Here is a 20,335-nt window from a genome sequence, read left to right on the forward strand (position 1 = left end):
AAAAAAAAAAAAAGAACTGGTTACCATTGTCACTGCAAGTAGGCTACAGAGGACTGGACTTGGCTGTTTAGTGAAAGAGAAGGAAATGAAGTTGATAAATGTAGCAGAATCAAGATGCATCAGGACAGGGCTAACATGGTCCTGCTTTTCCTTCAGTTTTTTGATCCCACACAGATCCTTCCTCCTTTTTTTTCACCACAGATTACACCAGAGTTTTAGAGACAGGGATGGTTCTGCAGAAGGATGCTGAGCTCCCCTGCCTGTGGCAAGTGGGATGGTCATGGATGTGGGCAGCCAGTACAGGCTTGTGACACTGAACATTTGAGCAGACAACACCGAGCTGAGCTACAAGTGTATGGCATGGGAGCTGATGGTTCTGAGGTAAGAGGAGGTTTGGAGTGGATTTGCCGGAGAGAGCAAATTACTCAGAGGAAGCATGTTTTGGTTAGACTGTAGACTTCGGTTTGTCAAGCCTTGGAGTGGGACAGAGGAGGGCTGTGAAGATCTCTGACTGGAAGCTGTAAAGGTGAAAAGGATGACAGGGGATTAAATAACGCTGCAGAGCTGCGAAGAGGGCTTGAGCCTTTTTGGAATGGCTGGAAACCTCAGGAAGCTGCTATCAGGAAGGACTGGGCCAGCTACTAGGAGCTACTGACCCACCTGGGCACCTTCATCCAGAACACTGCTGAGAAAGCAAGAGTACTTGCTGTTTCCTTGGCCTCGTTTGCTGTCAGAAATGCAGTAGCTGCAACATAAGTCAGCTCTCACTGCTAATCCTCTGAAATTTGGTTTCTTAGACATTTAAGCAATGAGTAGGAAGTAGACTTACATTGTTTTAACAATTTGTGTCTAAACAAATCTAGACTTACTATCATAAATCCGGTGCTTTCTACAATCATCATCCTCTTATTTTTCAAGAGCTTGAAGTAAGTGTTATAACGATTCATCAAACTCATTTAATTTTGGGATTATTTTTAGGCACTGGCAAGTGAAGTTATGAGGAATATATGTTGATACTATAGAAAGGTGAGATGCAAAGATTGGAGAGAGACATTTAAAATCTATGTGCTAGCCAGCATCTGTGCCATATTTCAAAGGCATATTTAAAAGCTGCAATAAATGAAGTAAGATTTGCTGGATTTGTCAGTGGTAATAGGCTTAGGGTTTACGTATGTGTGCATGTCTAAGACGAAAAGAGTTCCTTGCCAACAACAAACTGGGAAAAGAACTGTGCCTTCTTATATTTGCTTGCCAATATAGATTACAGCTAGCTTTACAGGTAGAACAATCTGGAAATCTAGGAGTGGCATTTTGGCCTCAGAAGCAAAATTTTATACAATCGTATACAGGTATGTAATCACACAGATGAGACTGCTTTATCTACTTGTTAGTGCTCTCTCATTGAGTTCATTTATTTCATTTATGCTTCAAAACTGAAGAATATGGTTAAAAGCATTCCTGAACTTTAGTTATATTTCTATCAAATTTGCCAAAATGGGGAACTGACCCATGGCAGAGTCTCATAGACAAACATTTTGCTCAAATAAGAATAATACCATGGACATTTAAGGCAATCCAACTGTGTTTAACACTACTTAGGATCTGATTTGTAGTGTATAAAAATTGGATATGCACGTTGAATAACCCAATGACCATAAAGATATTTTTGAAAATGAATGGAAAAATATGCATATATGAAAGATAGAAAACAGATCATGAAACAAAATAAATGAAAGAAAGTGGAAAAATTAATAGAAAAGATTAGTATAACCTTAAGGTGTGAGAAGCAAAGTCTGTTTCCAATAAGGAAAACATGCTTTGTACTTTTGTGGTGCATTGTTCAAACCTCATTTCCTGACAGAATATTATGCTGATGGAGATTCTCTGTTCTTCTCTTCACCTAATCTGTTGTCTCTCCTTCTTGAAATAAACAGAGAAACATGAAGTCACGGTACTGATCACGAAAATACATATTTCAAAAGATTAAACAAGCAGGTGATTTGTGAAATCTAGTTACATCATTTCTCCCCACCATCTGTATTTCTAGTCTTTTCTCTGGAATGATGCCTTTCAATGATGCGTTTCTCTCGTCTACCTCCTCTTTTTTTTTTTTCCTTCCCCAAAAAAAATGAAGTAACGGAAAAAAAAATCTAAAAAATATATCTTTAAAATTTTATCATCACTACATCTTCCTTCCACTTCATAACCATGCCTTACACAGTCTTTCTGTTTTGCGTTCTCATTAAAAAATCACCCCAAAGTAGTTTGCTTGTTGTGGTTTTTGCCACTTTCCTGCAATCATAATAATGTGTACTCATGTATTGCTACAACACCTTACCACTGCTGAAGTGCTTCTGAAAGCACAGCCTGCACTGAGTTAAATCTTCATTGGAATTCCCTCAGGAACAGGCTACTCTTTAGGATTTATAAAAGTTCAGCCCCTATTCTCAGGTCTTATTCAAAAGTAGCATTTTGAACTATTATTATTCACTATTTGTAAATCTGAATCCAGCTGCATTTGAGCCAAATTGAGCATTTCCAATTTATTCACTGGGATTTAGCTCAGAAGCAAAAAAGTTCCTGTTCAACACTGAATTTCAGACTCTCTTAACACATTTTTCCAATAACAAGGTCTTTCATACTTTCAAAGGAAATACAACAGTTTCTTCTACTAATGCTGCTGCAAGAATTGCCTTTGACATGTCATCTCAAAGTATATATTATAAATAGAAGAAGTTGTAAACAAAGCTACAGTAAAGCTGCTTGATAGCCTAAAATCTGCACTAAGCTGTAGAAGCTTTACTATGGGAGTTTCAGCTCTCCAGCTAATTCAATTTGTGAACTTAATACTGAATATTAATATGAAATAGAGCATTGTTCTGGTGTATACTGTATCTTTTCAGTTCAAAAATCTTCCAAATATTCAAGTGAAACCAAATCAAACTGTCGCTCTGTAACTTACAGCTAAATCTTATCCATAATGAAATGAACTGTGGCACATATATTAATTAAAATACATCCTTATTTCTCTATTGTCAGTGTTGAAATTAACTTGGGAGAAGCGAGAAACAGTATTTACATGCAGCTGTAGTAGTGATTTTGCTTTCAATTTGCATATTAAAACTTGCATTCCAGCAAAGCAAATGACTTTGATAGATTGCCTTACACATAACTATTGAATATTTTTACACACCTTTAAAGAACTCAGATAACTTTTAACATAAATCTGAATTTCCACACAGGGATAATTTTTATACCCTTTAAATTTTTAAAGCGTTTTCATTTTCTCAGTGAGAGTTTTAATAATTATTGTCATACACTTCTAAATTAAAAAGGTTTTGAAATTAAAATTTAATAATTCTTTTTTCACTATTGACTGATACCACCTCAAAAAATATTGAATATACTGGATTTGACTACTGAATATTAGATTTGTGGTTTTGTTTATTTGTTTTTCTTTTTTTTTTTTTGCCTTATACATAACCTGACTGGAAGATTATGTTCTATGTATGCCGTCCTTGAGAATAGCCACGTACAATGCTATGTTATGACAGCATTTCTGGTATCAACGCACAAACTTTATTCCATATTCTCTTTGCTGTTTCTGAGCACTCAAACCAAAAACTTGGTCTATCTTCTTGATGTCTTCTGCTAGGTGAGAAAAAACGCAGCAATAGGGTGAAACCAAAGACGTATTTAGCTCCATAACCTGTCTCCACATACTCACAACAGAGGATTTCTAGCAGACAGACTCCTCTCCTAACTACATCTCCTTGCTTCAGAAGCCTCAGCTCTGGACATTTTTTGTTGCATTTCCCTTGATGTACTCAAGCTCTCGCCTTGGAATTGACAGTGAAGGATTTCCTCCCATTCACTTTTGCTGTCCCTCCCATGATTTTATAAATAAAGATGTCATATATCTGCCTTTACATGACTAATATGGACTTTTTATCACATTTTTCTGTCATTTTTTTCCATCTAACAAAATCCTAGTCAGAGTAGCCATTCCTCCCACAGATGCTGCTTTGATAGAGAAGTATCTTTGATACTTCCTTTTGCCATTTCTATCATAACAGTTCTGAATACGGAAAGCAGAACAACATGAAGTAGCCAAAACGTAGGGGCACCACAGACTTATATAGCACCGTAATGATGTTATTTGCTCTCTATTCCTCTATATCCTAGCAATTCCTAGCATTTTGTCTGTTTAGACTGTTTTCCTGACCTCTAATGAGGGTAAGCAGTAATCCACTGGCTTCCCTGAGTGTTACTAAAGCTCCTACACAGCTTCTTCATTATCAGATTTTCCTGTCCCAATCCCATTTGGAAAGTGGGCAGCAGCAGAACAGATTGTAGCTCACTCTGGTACACAAAAACAAGAGATTGTTCTGATGTCGCTGCATTACTTGCCTTTATGGGCAGGAAAGCACAAAAAAAATGCATGGGTCTTACAAACAACACTCCTGAAAAAAAACTGCTTCTCCTGTTCCTCAACAAGGCATCCTTCACACCCTCTCATGGAGTGAAGCCAAAACTTCCTCCACAGAAAGCAATTGCTCTTTCACCTGTCCTCTCCGCTTGATGGAAATACATGAGAGCTGTGACAACTGTGCAGTAGCTGACAATCCTGGACGTGTCTTATTTTGGTATTCTTCCCAGTAGAACGTCAGTTATCTCAAAACTGTGCCAACAAACCGAATCTGGTATCAATCTCCATTGTAAAGAATGAAATATTTATTCAGTTAAGAATTGAAGCAACTGGCTTGTGTCATCCTTAAAGACACTTCACAATCCTACATGTCTGAAACAGGGAAGGAAAAAAAATACAGTACTACAATTTTTCCCCTGAATGTTCTGAAATGTTGACTGACATTTTGCACATACAGGCATTGCTTCTGACCAAAAGTCTTTAGGACAAAGTCCTTGTATATTGTAGATTTCTGCCTTTCTTTTCTTCATTTCCTTTGTCTCTCTTAAATCCCTCACACTTCTGTCTCTGCTGACATTTTTTCTGTGGCCTAAGGATGTCAGGAAACTAATTTTTTCACTTTCAGCTTTTCCTGCATGACTACAAATCCTGTCTTACACCCACAGAGCACAAATGGATTGAAAGGGTCTAAACACAATGATAAAAGCTTAGACAGGAATAGAAATTCATAAACACATGAGAAGAAAATTTTCAGGGGTCTTTTTAAATAACAAAATTTTAAACAAAATGTCTCAATTTTTTTTCTCTGAATGCAAACTAATCTTCAGAGGGTTTTGTTGTGTTATTGTTATTATTATTATTATTATTATTAAATTGTTAACTTAATACTTAAGATTTGATTCTTTTCAGATTTTGGCTACACAGTCAAAATCGCTGCTGGTAGGATTTCTACATCCCTCCTTAGAGATATCCAAGAAATCTCTAACATCTCCTTCTCTACCCTCTCTTCGCTAAACATTAAAAGGTTGTTGTCAGTATGGTAATAGAGATGTCAAAAATGAAAATCAGTTAGTGTCAAAAGTACAAAATTTGTGATGTCAAAACTAAAATCATGACATTTAGTTTCTATTGTTTGTAGGAACTGAAACTCATAGACATTTTATGGTACTACCATTTTCTATTGCAGGTCACATGTAGATAAATCTTCTAAAAGATGACTTCAAAGGCTTAATCTTTGAAAAGGATTACTTTTAGTTAGGCTCTTTCATAGACATTGTCTAATCCAATCTGAAAAATGCATCCAATACTTTAGTGCGAAAACTAATATTCTCACACAAACAAGTGCTTAGGTCATGGTTTCTCTTGCAACCACTTTTTCCCCTCAATAATAAACAGTAATTTTAGTACACAATTTTTCACTAATAGGTGTAATCTATAGAAGGTTTTGCACTTGAAGGTTCATAAGACATACGGGATATTGTTCTCAATATTCTGTGCACCATTTTTAAAAATTAAAAAAAAAAAAGAACTAGATGATTTGTAAACTTTGCTGGTTTATTTTTTCTATTTTTCTGAGAAAGTTATTTTTTCATTCTTCTTGTAAACTCCTCCATGAAGGGCAATGAGTTATTCTGCATTGTTCATCAAACATACTAACTTTTCCAACAGAAAATTTGGGAAGTGCCCCCTCCCTGCCTCCCCACCCTTTTCCAGAAGGCCTATGTACCCTAACAAAAACAGTCAGTATGATAGCCTTTCTCCTCTCTGTCACCAGACTATAGAACTTGCCATTCTGATTCAAAACATCCTTTCCAGGACTCATTATTTATTTATTTGTTTACTTTAATGATGGCAATAAATAGATGCTTTGGGAAAAAGCAAATTGATGTTAGTGTATATGACACATCCCTGAGTATTCTTTTCTTCTCTGCATTTACTTACAGAGGTTAGGAGACTTACTGAATCTGGTAAAGTCTAACTATTTAGTAACTTGGGTAATGTCATTCTTCTCCTTTAATTCTAGTGGAAATCTGCCATACCAGTACTGAGCAATATCATCAAACATATCAATACAGCATTTACATAAACCAGAAAGTTGCAGAACATGAGAAAGGTGCATTGCAAGGAACAGCATGGACAAGGCATTGGTAATATGCTGGACTGGCCAAATACATCTATTTATAATACTGCACATAGTCTAATAGCACACATTCAATTTTGGCAAACAAACTAGTTCTGTACAGAAAAGCAGTGACAAGAATACTAATTTTAAAAAAAATGGTTGTTGACGTCTGGCTTATAGAATGAGTACTGAACTTTTGTTATGTTGAATTAATTCAGGTGACTGTGGAAAAATAGAATGCATATGTACATACATAACCACCCTGAGAAACAATTTAGAAAAGTCTACAAATTATGTCAAGCCATATTAATTTGAATAGAATTGGATGCAAATTTCAAGCACAATTTTTTTAATGTAAAAAGTAGCTTTCATCATAGGTAGACTTTTCCGTGAGAGGTAGAGACATTTATTTTACCTCATAAGTAATCATTGTGTTTTCTTCAGCTGCATTGTCATAGCAATTATAATTCAAGATTTACTGCTCTGGCAGTGTGTCACAGTGTGCCACTGTGAGGGCATTGTACCCCTCACAATTTCTGCCAAATGTTGGTGTTTCAATGACATGAGAAATTTTTTCAATTTATGAGTGTCAAAAGCAGTTCTAAAATCTGACACAGGAATTTCCAGTGTTTCTAAATGTTATTTGTTTAGAAATTAACAGACTACAGGTGAGAAAAAATAGTAATTGTACACAGGATTGGTACAACTTTGGTTGGGAACCAGGTCCAAATTAAACAAATTTTTTTTAGATTTATTATAAATCTAAATTGGGAACAAATTATAAAACACTGTCAGATTAATATCACTGAAGCTGAACAGGTCTTTATTCAGAAAACAGGTAATCATGGGCACGCTGGCCTGCGTATTGAGGATGAACACCACCTGTCTCTGGAGGGAAAGTTCAAGCATCCCATCTATTTGGATCTTGTTGCTACTTCTGAATTTCCAAGAAGAGTGCTTGTAGGACAAAGTTGTTGTTGGACATGTCACAGGACATTCTGAACAGCTACCCATGTGAAATATATGGCCTTGTTCTACTAATGCAGGGAAGATTCCTGTGCAAAGAAATTAATCACTAATTGATTATAAATGCCGTAGAAATTATGGGTTTTCACAGAAATGCTAATGAATGTATGATAAGAATTAAAACCGAGTCAAAACCAAGTCTTCTTCTGAAAGAACAACAGGATTCAACATCAGCTGCTATCCTCATCTCAGATAACCCAGCACTACTTCTATATAGTAGCCATATTAACAACTTCTTGTATTAACTGTGTCACCAGAGGGCAAAGTTTACACAGGCTCCTAATTCCACAGAATGACTTTTCTTAAACAGGATGAAAACATATTCGGAATTGACACCACAAAAGAGTAGCACAATAGAGGAACAAAAGGAGAGGGGGAGCAGTTGGCTTCCATCACTTTCATGGTTTCTTGGGGTGCGGGCAGAGCTGCTAGCAAGCCCCAGTGTTTCTGGGATAGACACCAAATCTGTGCTGAGAGCAGAATGGTGAAGCATAGGGACAGCCCCTCTCCTCAGCCGTGGCAACACAGTTCCCTCGGAACAGGGAAAAAGAGAATAGTTAGTGTATCAGCACTGCCTCAAGGAATGGGCACGCTTTGCTCAGGGTAATAACATTGCTCTTTCAGCATCTTGGGTACCGTTTTTCATGGTTATCATCATGAATGGAACCAATCTACAAACTCAAAATCATTTTTTTCACCAAACATTATAAATAGTGCTTCCCCTTCAAGAGATATAATACATCCAACTTATTAATTTCTTGCTTTGAATATGTGTAATTCTTGCTTGCATCCTTTATGCTGACTCCTTCATAGTCAATGCTATTTATGCAACATATAGGCTTATGCAAATGAGAAGAAAGTAGTTTTGCACAGGAGAAAGTGGACTCACTGAAATGTAAATCAAAACCACAAAGATAAAGCATAGTTTGCACCCTCTTCAGGACTTTCTACAGAAATATGGAGGGCAGAAGCACAATGATGGCTGTTTTTATTGCTGTTTTTTTTTTCTTTTCCTCTGTGACTAATGCCTTACTGTTGTGAGTATGTGATAGGCTGCTACTCAGAAGTCAGCATTCAATGTTTGCATTTAGAGTACAAAATAAAAGTGAGGAAAAAAATCAAGTAGTTTATGATTAGGATAAAGATGCAAGTTTTTTTTGTTTTTTTTTTTTTTCCAGCTCTGCTTTTCAGTAAGAGGGATGATACCTATGTGACTGAAGAAAGGAAAACATAGAAGGAAAAAAAAAAGATTTTGTATGCAGATTATGTATGACAAAGAAACTTTTTTCTTGTTTTCTAGTATTGTTCCTTTGAATTCTTTAGTAGTCTGACCCATATATGCCGCAAGAATTATTCATAGACCATTCTTTATGGAAACAAGGAATAAGAAGAGCATACCCTGACTAGAAAAGAGCAAAAGAACACATTGTTGAGATGTCTATATTATTAATAAAATACGTTATATACATCAGCTAAACCACAGGTAAAGATCCTACCTTGCTTACCTCCCACAAAGTCAAACGTCTTACTGGAATGGCTTTTCTCCAGCACTGTTGCTGATTTAAGTGTGTGTCCTCCAGGAAATTCTGACATTTTTACTTTCTTTTCATTTGAAAATCAGTAAGAAATCAATGAAAGCTGGGATTCCATGGTTTCCTGTAGACCTGATTCCTCTTCTGGGCTGCAAGATGACTGGATCCTGGTTTCCAAGATTAACTGTAGAACAGATTTTCGAAGAAAATGATGATTTTATTGATGGAAAGTGATAATGGAAAGAACGGTTACATTCAGTAAACAATCCAACAAAAGCAGCTTTTGACAAGCTCTAAGCATTATTTCTCTCTGGCCCACTGTTTCTTTGTTCCTACTGTATTTTCTGTGAAACCATGCCTGAAAGCTATTAAGTGTAATACACTTAACAGTCATGCAATTTTAAACAGAGTTGTACTGTCTAACAGCTTTGAGAACTTAGAGTATGTCCATGACTTATGAGATAAGCAGTGCAAGAGACATACTGCACCTTTCTCTTTCTGTGACTGTTATTTCTTGTTAAGGTACATACGTATTCAAAAAGAAAAATCATCTGATGTTATTTCTGATACTTGTTTCTGATATTAATTGCTCATATATTCAATAGTAACTTACAATTTCATTCCATGGCATGTGAATAGAAATTTCCCTTCTTAAAAAGGATTTTTTTATTATTATCTATTTATTTATTTTTGGACAAACTAGAAGTAACCAAACCAGTCTTGTCAATCACAGTGCATTTTACCTGTCACAGAGGGTGAATTTAATTGCTTTAATTAAGCTGGAAATCAAACACAGATCTGACCATATAAGGGAAACAAACCCATTGTTGTTAAAACTGACAAAGTGTGAAGGTCACAACTTACATATTAATATATTCTTCCATGTGACCTTCTGTTGTAAACAAAGAATATTAAATGCTGTTATTCATCTTCTTCTAATGAACATATATTACTCTAGAGTCTAATGAACAGATAAAACATCTTTGTTCATCAAATATTTATTAAAGTAATACTTTCTATGCTTACCAATTAGAAGGGTATTTTATTACAAATTTAGAGCATGCCAACTTCGAAATCCTTGGAGACTAAGTGCCTGAGAATGCCAAGAAACAAAGAATGGTCTTCAGCTCATTATCTTCACATGGCTATTTTCAATAAACAAATATGAATATATAATAATAGTAAAACCAGTGTTAGGCCAAGGGAATAACCAGTGGGTTTAGTAATTCCTTTTTCAATTACTGGTCTCACAATAACCAGTTATCTCAGTGTTCTCTGAACATGTGTAAAAGATACCCTGCATCAACGCTATTTGCAAAGAATTTGTTCCTGCTGTCATCCTGTTACAGCCATTGTCTAAATAAACATAACACAATGCAACAGTGTTGTTCAGTAAATACGTACAAATATATGTGCACCAATAAATAGTATATAATGTCATAAAAGCATATGGTATAATCTTTCTGTGGTATATATAAAAATATTCACATGCACACACAGTTTGTATAGCCCTTCCTGTTGACCCTTTGTACCTGACAACAGTTAAATGTCTTAGGGGCACAAGGGTTCACATCTCTACAGCAAGCTGAAATACTGGTGGTAGGCACTATCTACCTACACTTGCATGTTAATATCAAGGAAATGCAATGAATATTCTATGTGGATGTTCTTAGCTTTTGCAACCTTGTCAGCTTCAGTTTTTGGAGATGCCAGTAACATGCACAGATTTCAGCAATCAAATACTTTCTCCGGTGTTTTTGTTAGTTTTTATGAAAATTACTGTCACATAAGTCACTATTAGATTTTTCCTACAGATTCATTAAAACTTTTAGATTACTAATAAATAGAGCATAAAATATTTTGCATGTAGAATAACTACTTTTCTTGGGAAAGAAAGGGCTAAAAATTCACAAGCAACAAGCCCTTACAACTGGATTATCTTTAGCAAATGTGTGAGCAATGTATTTTGATAAACAACAGTTTAGACATTTTTCTTTTTTCTTTCTGGCATCTGATGTTGGAAACTGCATTTCCATAACAAGGACTTATCTGAAACACTCAAAATAGCCAACCTTAAAAATCTGTTAAAACTGACATATTGCTTTGGTTTTCTTGCATTAAGCTGGTAAGAGCAAACAAGGATTTATTGTACAATTTACATAAGGGAAAAGCCTTTTTTTCTCCAATGCAGGACATTGGTGCCCTCTGCTGTCAGTTTGCTGAGTATCATGGGCTTGTTTTTTTCTTTCCAATACCAGTGAAATTGCTCTTAAATTGTTATTAGCGTGTCAGAATTATGCTTAGAAATTACAGTGAAAATGTGAAAATAAGTGGTTTGCTTTTTCTTTCCAGCTCTTACAGACTCCATCAAGAGATAAACGTTGCATACAAAGATCTAATTTTTCTGCCCTCTATAAACAGTTTTCCATTATAGCACGCAAACATAATACACAGCAAATACTTAAACATGCACTCTGGAATTCTTCTGTGTGTCCTGAGATTTGTTTGTAGCCTTAAGAAAGTAGTGGGTGGTATTGTGGGGGTTTTACTCATGTGGGTGACCAAGCTCCACCACAACCGCTCTCTCACTCCCCCTCCTCAAAGAGGAACAGGGAGAAAATACAATGAAAAGGGCTCAAGGGTTGAGATAAGGACGAGGAGATCACACGGTAATTATCATGACGGGCAAAACAGACTCAGAATAGGGAGATAATAAGATTTATTGCTTATTACTAACAAGCTAGAGAAGTGAGAAACAAAGGAAAGAAACCAAAAGCACCTTCCCCCCATCCACCCTCTTCCACCTTCTCCCCCCGAGCGGCGCAGGGGAACGGGGGAATGGGGGTTATGGTCAGTCTATAGCGCTTCTTCTCTGCTGCTCCTTCTCGGTCACCCTCGTCCCCTGTGCTGTGGGGTCCCTCTCACGGGATGCAGTCCTTGCCGAACTGATCCAGCGTGGGCTGCCCACAGGCAGCAGCTCTTCAAGAACTGCTCCAGATATGGGTCCGTACCACGGGGTCCATCCCTCAGGAGCAAACTGCTCCAACCTGGATCCACCATGGGCAGCAGCTCCTGCATGGGCTCCTCTCCACGGGCTACAGGTCCGGCCTGGAATCTGCTCCAGCAGGGGTCTTCCACAGGCTGCGGTCTCCGTCAGTGCAGGTCCACCGTGCTCCACCGTGGTCTCCTCCACGGGCTGCAGTGTGGAACCCTGCTCTGCCATGGTACTCCATGGGCTGCAGGGGGACAGCCTGCTTCACCATGGTCCTCACCACAGGCCGCAGGGGACTCCTGCTCTGGCGCCTGGAGCACTTCTCCCCCTCCTTCTTCACTGACCTTGGTGCCTGCAAGGCTGTTCCTCACTCCTCTCACTCTCCCAGCTGCTGTGTGTGGCACAGTGGTTTTTTTTTCCCCTGTCTTAAATACGCTGTCACAGAGGCGCAAAACAACATCACTTACTGGCTCAGCTCTGGTCAGCAGTGGGGCCCTTACCAAACATGGGGCAGCTTCTAGATCCTTCTCACAGAAGCCACCCCTATGGCGCCCTGCTACCAAAACCTTGCCATGTAAACCCACTAAAGGTATGTGGGTTTGAAACCTTAGTAAGGATAGGTAACATTCAAAACATTCTCAGTACATGAAGAAGTAGCTGTGGTTTAACCCAGCAGGCAGCTAAGCTCCACACAGCCATTCACTCAACCCCCACCTCCGCCTCCACCCCTCAGTGGGATGAGGGACAGAATCAGGAAAAGAAAGGTAAAAGCTCTTGGGTTGAGATAAAGAATGTCTAATAAGACAGAAAAGGAAGGAATAATAATTATAACTATTATATAATTATAACTATTATTAATAGTAATAACAGAAAGTACAAAGCAAGCAATGCACAATGCAATTGTTAACCACCTGCCGACTGATGCTCAGCTTTTCTGCAAGCAGCAGTCCCCCTCAGCCCCATCTAGCCACTCCACATTTATTGTTCAGCATGACACCACGTGGCATGGGACACCCTTTTGGGCATCCCAAGCCAGCAGTCCTGGCTGTGTCCCCTCCCAGCTCCTGGTGCACCACCAGCCTCCTCACCGGAAGGGCAGCACCAGGAACTGGAACGTCCTTGGCTCTGCATGAGCACTGCTCTGCCCCAACTGGAACATCGGCAGGTTATCAGCGTTATCATCACCCTAAATCCAAAACATCCAAAAGCATCATATCAGCTATTAGGAGGAAAATTAACTCTACCCCAGCCAAAACCTGGATAGAAGTCAATGAAAGCACTTCCAATGATGTTAACATACTCTGGACCTGCCTCAAAAGCCATCGCTGCATCCTACAGTAAGTCTGTCTGCCCATCTGCTCACCTAGTTAAGGGTAAAACACCCTCCTCCAAATTTCAGGGCAGCCCTGCTGCTGGTTAACTCAGTGGAAGGACTGGTGTAAAGCAAAAGGAAAGATGTGGCTGGGATTTCATCCAGAAGTCTTGAACTTAAGAGGAAATTTAAGTAAACTACCACACCTGTGTCAAAATGCAGAGGCAGAGTATAGGCCACAGCTGCTGCTTCTTTAACAGCTTTCCTCAGATAACAAGAGATTATTACTGAGTTTATATACATGTTTATACATGGTACTCAGACAAAGTGATAATGAATGTGGCAAAGACTGCTTATGCCCTATTCCCAGTAAAGTATGAAAAGTTAAGAAGCAGGCAAGCGTGTGTTACATCTAGTAACTACTTGTCCTGGCACCATCTGAGTTTTTCAAATACCTGAAAGTGCAGCTAACTTCATTCTTGAAGGAAATTATGTAAAGTGTAAGAATCAACAGGATATCCTGGGTCCAGGACTGCAGGTTGGAATTCTAACCAAAGCATACAAAGTACAGAGATTTTTTAAAAATAGAGGAGAGCAGCAGAGGAGATTATTCCCTTCTGAAATTCAATATTGTTATTATTAAATTAAAAGAAGATAATTTATTAGTTACTGTTCAGTAGCTGGAGTTGCCCTGTCCTTTGTTTGACTGGAAATAAAGGCAGGTCAAAAGACTCATGAGCAGGATGTCAGGGGTACCGAGGGTTTTGGCTGTCAGAAGAGATTACCAGACTAGAGGCACAGAAAGGCAAAAAGAAACAACAAAAATCTGTATCTTTTGCTTAACTAAACATAAATTAAAGGAATAACAAATTTAGAATTTTCTTTCATTGTCTTGAACATTTTCTTTCAGAAGTAGCATTTAATGGCATTTTTTGATTCAGGTTTATTCTGAGAGATGCTTGCACAAGAAGCCTTCTCTTGGACTAAATTCTGTCTTAGAATCCTTCCTTCTATTCCCTTTATATTTTCATACATTTATTACTAAAAACCATTAAGTCTATTCAAGATAGAACATCTGTCTACCTTTTACCACCTTACCTCACCAAGATCCCCACTTCTGCAGAGTACAAACATGTGCAATGTGTCTCTCCATAAGAACAGACAAGGATCCTGAATTCAAAATACATATGATACGAGAGGCAAACTAAACAAAACCATCCTTGTATCTTCGAAAAACTCATTTAAATTTCCTAACATAACAAAGCAGATGTGAATCTACTGCCTGGAGGTACACTGTGGCACACTTAACACATTGCCAAACAGATGCCCCTATTTGAATCCTCAGATGGCTAAAGTTGTTTTTTTGCAACATACTGCTACCTTTGATGCCTCAGAAAATTGTTATTGAAATCACTCTCAAAATAGCCAAAACTGTCTAGGAACTAACAAGAGCGATGAAATTGTACATATTCTACCCAAGAATATTCCACTTAATTTTCTTAGTATTCACCTGTTTGTGTGGTCTTAAATACCCCAGAAGTTGTTACTTCCTTCAGGATTTACTGTTCCTGGAACTTCAGTGTAATTTCCTTCCAACATCAGAACAGGCAGCAGCTTTAAATGACTGTGACACCTCCTGGGCTAACCAAAAATCTTTTCACAGACATGGTTCCCTGCTCTGTTTAGGTATTTCAGATGGGTCAGTACTTGTAATATTCAGAGCTTAAAATTTCTTATGATGGAGGAGTGTTGGGGAGAATCCTCCCTGGTAGGTTCCCTGGTGCCAATTTAGGCAGACCTCTAGTTTCCCCTGTGGAGAGAGTCCCAGACTGTGCACTTCAGGGAATGCAAATCTCCCCTAAGAAAACTAGGGTTTTACTCACAGCATGAGAGGGTGACTATTTTTTATCACCAGGTCAATATGAAGGGTAAGGTCCACCATCTCCTTTACAAGAAGGGCTCAGGGGCAACACAGTTTAATAGAATGGACTTTCTCTGCAAACTCGATAGGACCTTTTCATGCCCTGTTTAGTGAATTTGTGAACAATGCGGCCATATAACCTGCACGACACATTTATTACTCCCTCATTGTTATACAGCTATTCTTTATCATACGTGCATACACACACATATATATTTCCTACCCATTATATTATGATATTGTAAAAGAAAAGTAAGACCATTCATTTAATAAATCACTGTCCACCTTTGTCTGAATCATTTTTCTCTCTTTTCCACAAAACAATCCTTTCCTTAAATACACTTTCCATGTCTCTCTATATAGTTCACATTTATTATTCAGAATCCTGCTAACTGTTGTTGAGTGTTGGGTCACGTGGACTGAAACATTTTGCTTTCTCAGACTGAAATATGTTGCTTTGCATTATTCCTGTTCTCCACAGCTATTGTTATTGGACATGGGAGTTTCTTTGGATGGATTATTGATTCTTTTAATAGCATGGGATAAAATCCATAGCTACATTTTCCATAATGATCTCACGTAATGTTCACTGCCCAAACTGCTAGAATATATCAGGCAATCTGTGATGCCAGAAAAAGGGGAACGTGAAGGATCAGAATTAGAAATCTCATTAGGTGTCTTAAAGCTCAGAGATGCATCAGACAGTTTATTGTTTCTTTCAGAACACAAAAGTCAAGATACAGTATTTCAGCATTTCTGAATATAAATAAAGTACTTCAAAAATATTTTAAAAGCTTTTTGTTTGGTTGATTGGTTGTCTTCTTGGTTTGTGGTTTTTGTTTGAATCTTTAATAAGGAGGAAAGACAGTAAATTTTGGATCATTACAAAAGAAAGCATTATGGACTTTTCTTGGAAAAGAAGAAGGAAGACGGAAAAAGGAAGAAGAAAAAGGATTTATTTTTTATTTGCTGTACCAGCTCACATAGGGATCAAATAATAAGTAGAATCAGTGTAAGATTGGAGGAGAGACTGGAGGGAGAAATGGCCTCTGTTAGTGTCAGTTAGATAGGCTCAGCTGAATTGTGAAAAGTCGGGGGGGGAGGGGGCGAAGGGGGGAAGAGTGCTATTCTGCAATGAAACAATGGATAAGAAAAAACTATATTTCAAAATTTTCATTTTAATCTGCCACACCCAGCAGTTTCAGGTCCACTCTACTAAAAAATAAAAAATAATATAAAATAGAACTTCCTTTAGAGATTAAAAGCCCTTTGGTACGTTTTGCTGTTCTCATATAAAATAAAATGTCCAAGTCTCATCAGCAGGAAATCCATCCCATCCTTCACTTTGTTCAAAATTTTCCTTCATTAATGAGATTTTAGAAACCACTTTTAGTGCTAAAGATTTTTAGGAAATGGGCACCAAAATCTTGTGGATGTTTTCTCAATCAACACAGAGTAACATGAACAGATAATTTATCCAGTCAAGAACAGCTATCTTGGGGAGGTTCCAATTATGCACATTTTTACAATCAATCTACAGAGAGGACAAGAACTGAAGAGTCACTTCAGAAATTTAATTTAAAGGAGTTTCCACAGTCTGAGTCACTGTGATACTAATTCATACTAAGTAGTTGGCACTAGCATTTTGTTGTGTGCATTTGAACTTTTTAAACTGCTGTTCACAATGTAAAAGATCTCTCAAGCCACACACAGTTCACCTGAACTTTTCTTCTTATGAATGGAGGAAGGTTAATGTCATGAATGCTGGATGTCTGTTACTTCTCAAACAGCTGCTTGTGTTAGAGGAACAGAGCTTTGAAAACACAGTTCTTGCAATCTGAAGGAATTTCCAATCACTTCTTCAGCACCCTTAAAATTAGTGTTTTTTGTTGTTGTTGTTTGTTTTGTTTTTAATGGTAAAATAGTGAACACCTCAAAAAATAAGGCCCTGTGGAAATTATATAAAGACTGAACAGGTGGAAGCCTTTGCCAGCTCAAGGCTGAAAGTTTCTAGCATTGCACATTTAGCTTTGCGTGTGTTGAACAGCTGAGGTCTACGTGGCACTCTCTGATACAAAGGTGCACCTCACTTTTTGAGAAGCTGATCTACTTCGAGAAATATTTGGTACAACCAAATCCACATTTTACTCTGTCATTTTTTTTTTCCTTCAGGCAAAATGCCCCATGCTGATAAAAAGTCCTTTTTCTTATATCATATCAGGTTTTAGCAAGGTCAAATTTATGGCAAACTTGAAATTTTCTACTGTAGGAAAATAAAATGGAAGTAGAAGCTAAATGAAATTTTAGTATTTAATCTGGTTAACTTTTAGAAGTTTAAACCAACTTCAGAACTTTAAAACTGCTTTTAAGAGATTTTTTTTTTTTAATTTTCACCTATTATTCACCTATTATTCTTCTGTTCTGAGAGTAACAGAAACAGCAATCTAATTTTTGTAGCAACAGGAAACTAAATAGTAAACTAAACCTAAGCTAAAGTGAGCAACAAATGAAAAAGTTTACATGGTAATGCAAACACTGGAGGGGAATAAAAAAGCTGTGAGGATATTCCTACAATTTACTGTAAAAGCTTGGGGTGTATAAATGACAAAAACAATTATCAGAATAGCCATGAGAATGACAATTTTGAAGTGGAAAGAATATAAAAAACCTGCCAGACATAAATTCAGAAACCTGACTTTATTTACAAATCATTGTTTGTAAGCCCAGCGTGAAATCTTTGGATACAAATCAGTTTGGAGGAATTTGATTTGACACCCTACAGCTGGGATGATGATGTAAGTGATGAACAGAGTGTATTGCATTGCAAACACAATTTGTCTTTTTTTGAAGCACTCAGCCATGCTCAAATGTAATGAAACCTATAGGGCCATGTCTGTTGAGATTTCAATGAGTGTGATACTCGCCATTACACTAATGCATGTAAGCTTCAAACTGAACTTCAAAGGAACCTCTGGCTTAGAGGTAGTTCACCAGACTCTGTTTCTCCTCATTAAATCTTCTAGTTAACAATGGTGACTGGAAAGCATCTATATCATGGTAAGAAAGGAAAACACTGTTTGTTTTTTTTCCTGAAAGAGCGCATAAGTAATTGTACTCTGTATGGTATAACTTCCTAAGACTGTTTATTTTGAAAGAAATTAGCTGTTCTCTAATTTTCTAAAACCAAGAAAGCAAAACCTCCAGTTAAATGTTCCTACTCTGCCTCAAAAATGCAGTACTTATGAAAATGAAATTATCGGCACATTACTTAGTGCACAGAAAACCAAACATACTTTCTAGTATGATTGTTTTTAACTTTTGTTGCAACTACTACTGACATTAGACAAAAGAAAATTGCCTGCATGCATCATAGCTTACCCCAGTTCATCTCATAATCACCTTCAAGCAAGCGACTGAACATTTAATTCTAATAAACTGCTAGAGAGTGTGGTGGTAAAATCTTTTGGCTTCATTGCTCACAAGTGTTCTCTTGGCAGTACAGCTACTTCCAGCTCTCCTGCTGTGAAATGTACCACTATTAAATCTTTCACATGAAAATCAAAGAAAAACAAAATGAATGACAATTAATTTTCTTTAATATTATTAAAGTTTTGAGTTGTTTATGACTTCTCCTTCTTCCTGGTTATCACTTACTGTAGTTATATAAATGTTCTAATTTTCAAAACAAATTAAAGCACTTAGCTGCTTGCTCCATCCTAGTCCTCCTGAATGACTAACAACCACTCCGCCAGCATGCCCTTGTCTCTCCTCTAGTGAAATGGTGATAATACTTCTTGGTCTCACAGAGCTGTTCCTTTATATTTATGCAGATGAAAAAAAAAAAATATATCCTAGAAGCTTGCCTATTCTAGGCTTTGTGAAGTATCCATGTCTTCTTTCTACTAAGATCCAGTTCAGATGTTCAAATCCAGTCAGTATTAGAGTATGGGACATGGGAGGAGCAGTGGGGTGCAATACCAATGCCATTTAAAACCTCGTATGTCTTGACAAATAGTCTCCACTCAGAAACCCATGACCAACGAGTACTGCAAATTGTGGAACACTGACTTCAGCCGCAAGATGCACCAAACGAGCTATGCATCCTCTACCAACTTTCACTTTCAAAGAAACAATTCCATTTTGCATTATTCTAGCTCAGAGTGGGCCCTGTGGTGTAATCTGCAACACTAAGAAAAGGTTCTGCATTCCTAGACAGAAACTGATACTACATGATTACCAGGTCTCCACTGTAGTATCATCATCATTAATAAAAGTGGCTTTATAATTACCCTGGAACCACTTACAGCTGAGAGATCTGCAGATAAAAAAGCAGTATCCTACAAGTATGCATAATGCCTCTCTAAGAATCACCAAAATCTGCAGTCTGGAAGGGACCTCTGGTGGCCTCTATTCCAATCCATGGCTTAATGCAGGACAAGTTAAAGCAGGCTACTTAGGCAGTGTCTAGTAACATTTTAAGTATCTCCAGGGATAGAGAACCCATGATCTCTTTATGCAACCTGTTCCAGTGCTGACTGCACCCAGGTTAAAAAAAAAAAAAAAAAAATCTTACATCAAATTGTAATTTCCCATATTGTCACTTGTGTTAATTCTATCCCTGTACACCCCTGTCTGGCTCTAACACCCCTGAACCCTTCCTGCATTAGTTAGGTAGAGAGAGAAATATGAACTCCCTCAAGTCTTCTCTTCCTCAGGCTGACCAAACCCGACTCCCTCAGCCTCTCCTCCTACCTCCTGTGCTCCATCCCACCCAGCCATCTTTGTGGCTTGCCACAGGACTTGCTCCTGTATGTCTCTGTCTGTATTGCATTGGAGATGCCAAAAGTGAATGCAGCACTCCAGATGGGGTCCTACAATTGCCAAATAAAGAAACAGAATCAATTCCCTCTACCTACTGGCTGAATTTTTGCTGATACTGCCCAGAATATGTTTGATCTTCTTTACCATAGGGACAGACACATTGCTGACTTGTTGTCCCAT

General features: G+C 37.7%; 1 long non-coding RNA gene across 4 annotated transcripts in view; it reads right to left on the reverse strand.

The window, feature by feature from the left end:
- The window catches only part of LOC106040267 (uncharacterized), a 173,642-nt gene that overhangs the window by 760 nt on the left and 152,547 nt on the right, over window positions 1-20,335 (reverse strand). For 3 of the 4 annotated variants that reach the window (XR_010833157.1, XR_007169766.2, XR_010833156.1), the window contains 3 exons: window positions 10,136-10,202; window positions 9,083-9,293; window positions 1,847-1,920 (listed from right to left, as the gene is read on the reverse strand). This is a non-coding gene — a long non-coding RNA (uncharacterized lncRNA). Of the gene's footprint in view, window positions 1-1,846; window positions 1,921-6,934; window positions 7,607-9,082; window positions 9,294-10,135; window positions 10,203-20,335 lie in introns of those variants that run through there. The other variant, XR_007169767.2, reaches the window with a different exon arrangement.

The sequence above is a fragment of the Anser cygnoides genome, chromosome 1, assembly GCF_040182565.1.
Source record: "Anser cygnoides isolate HZ-2024a breed goose chromosome 1, Taihu_goose_T2T_genome, whole genome shotgun sequence".
In the NCBI taxonomy this organism is placed as follows: Eukaryota; Metazoa; Chordata; class Aves; order Anseriformes; family Anatidae; genus Anser; species Anser cygnoides.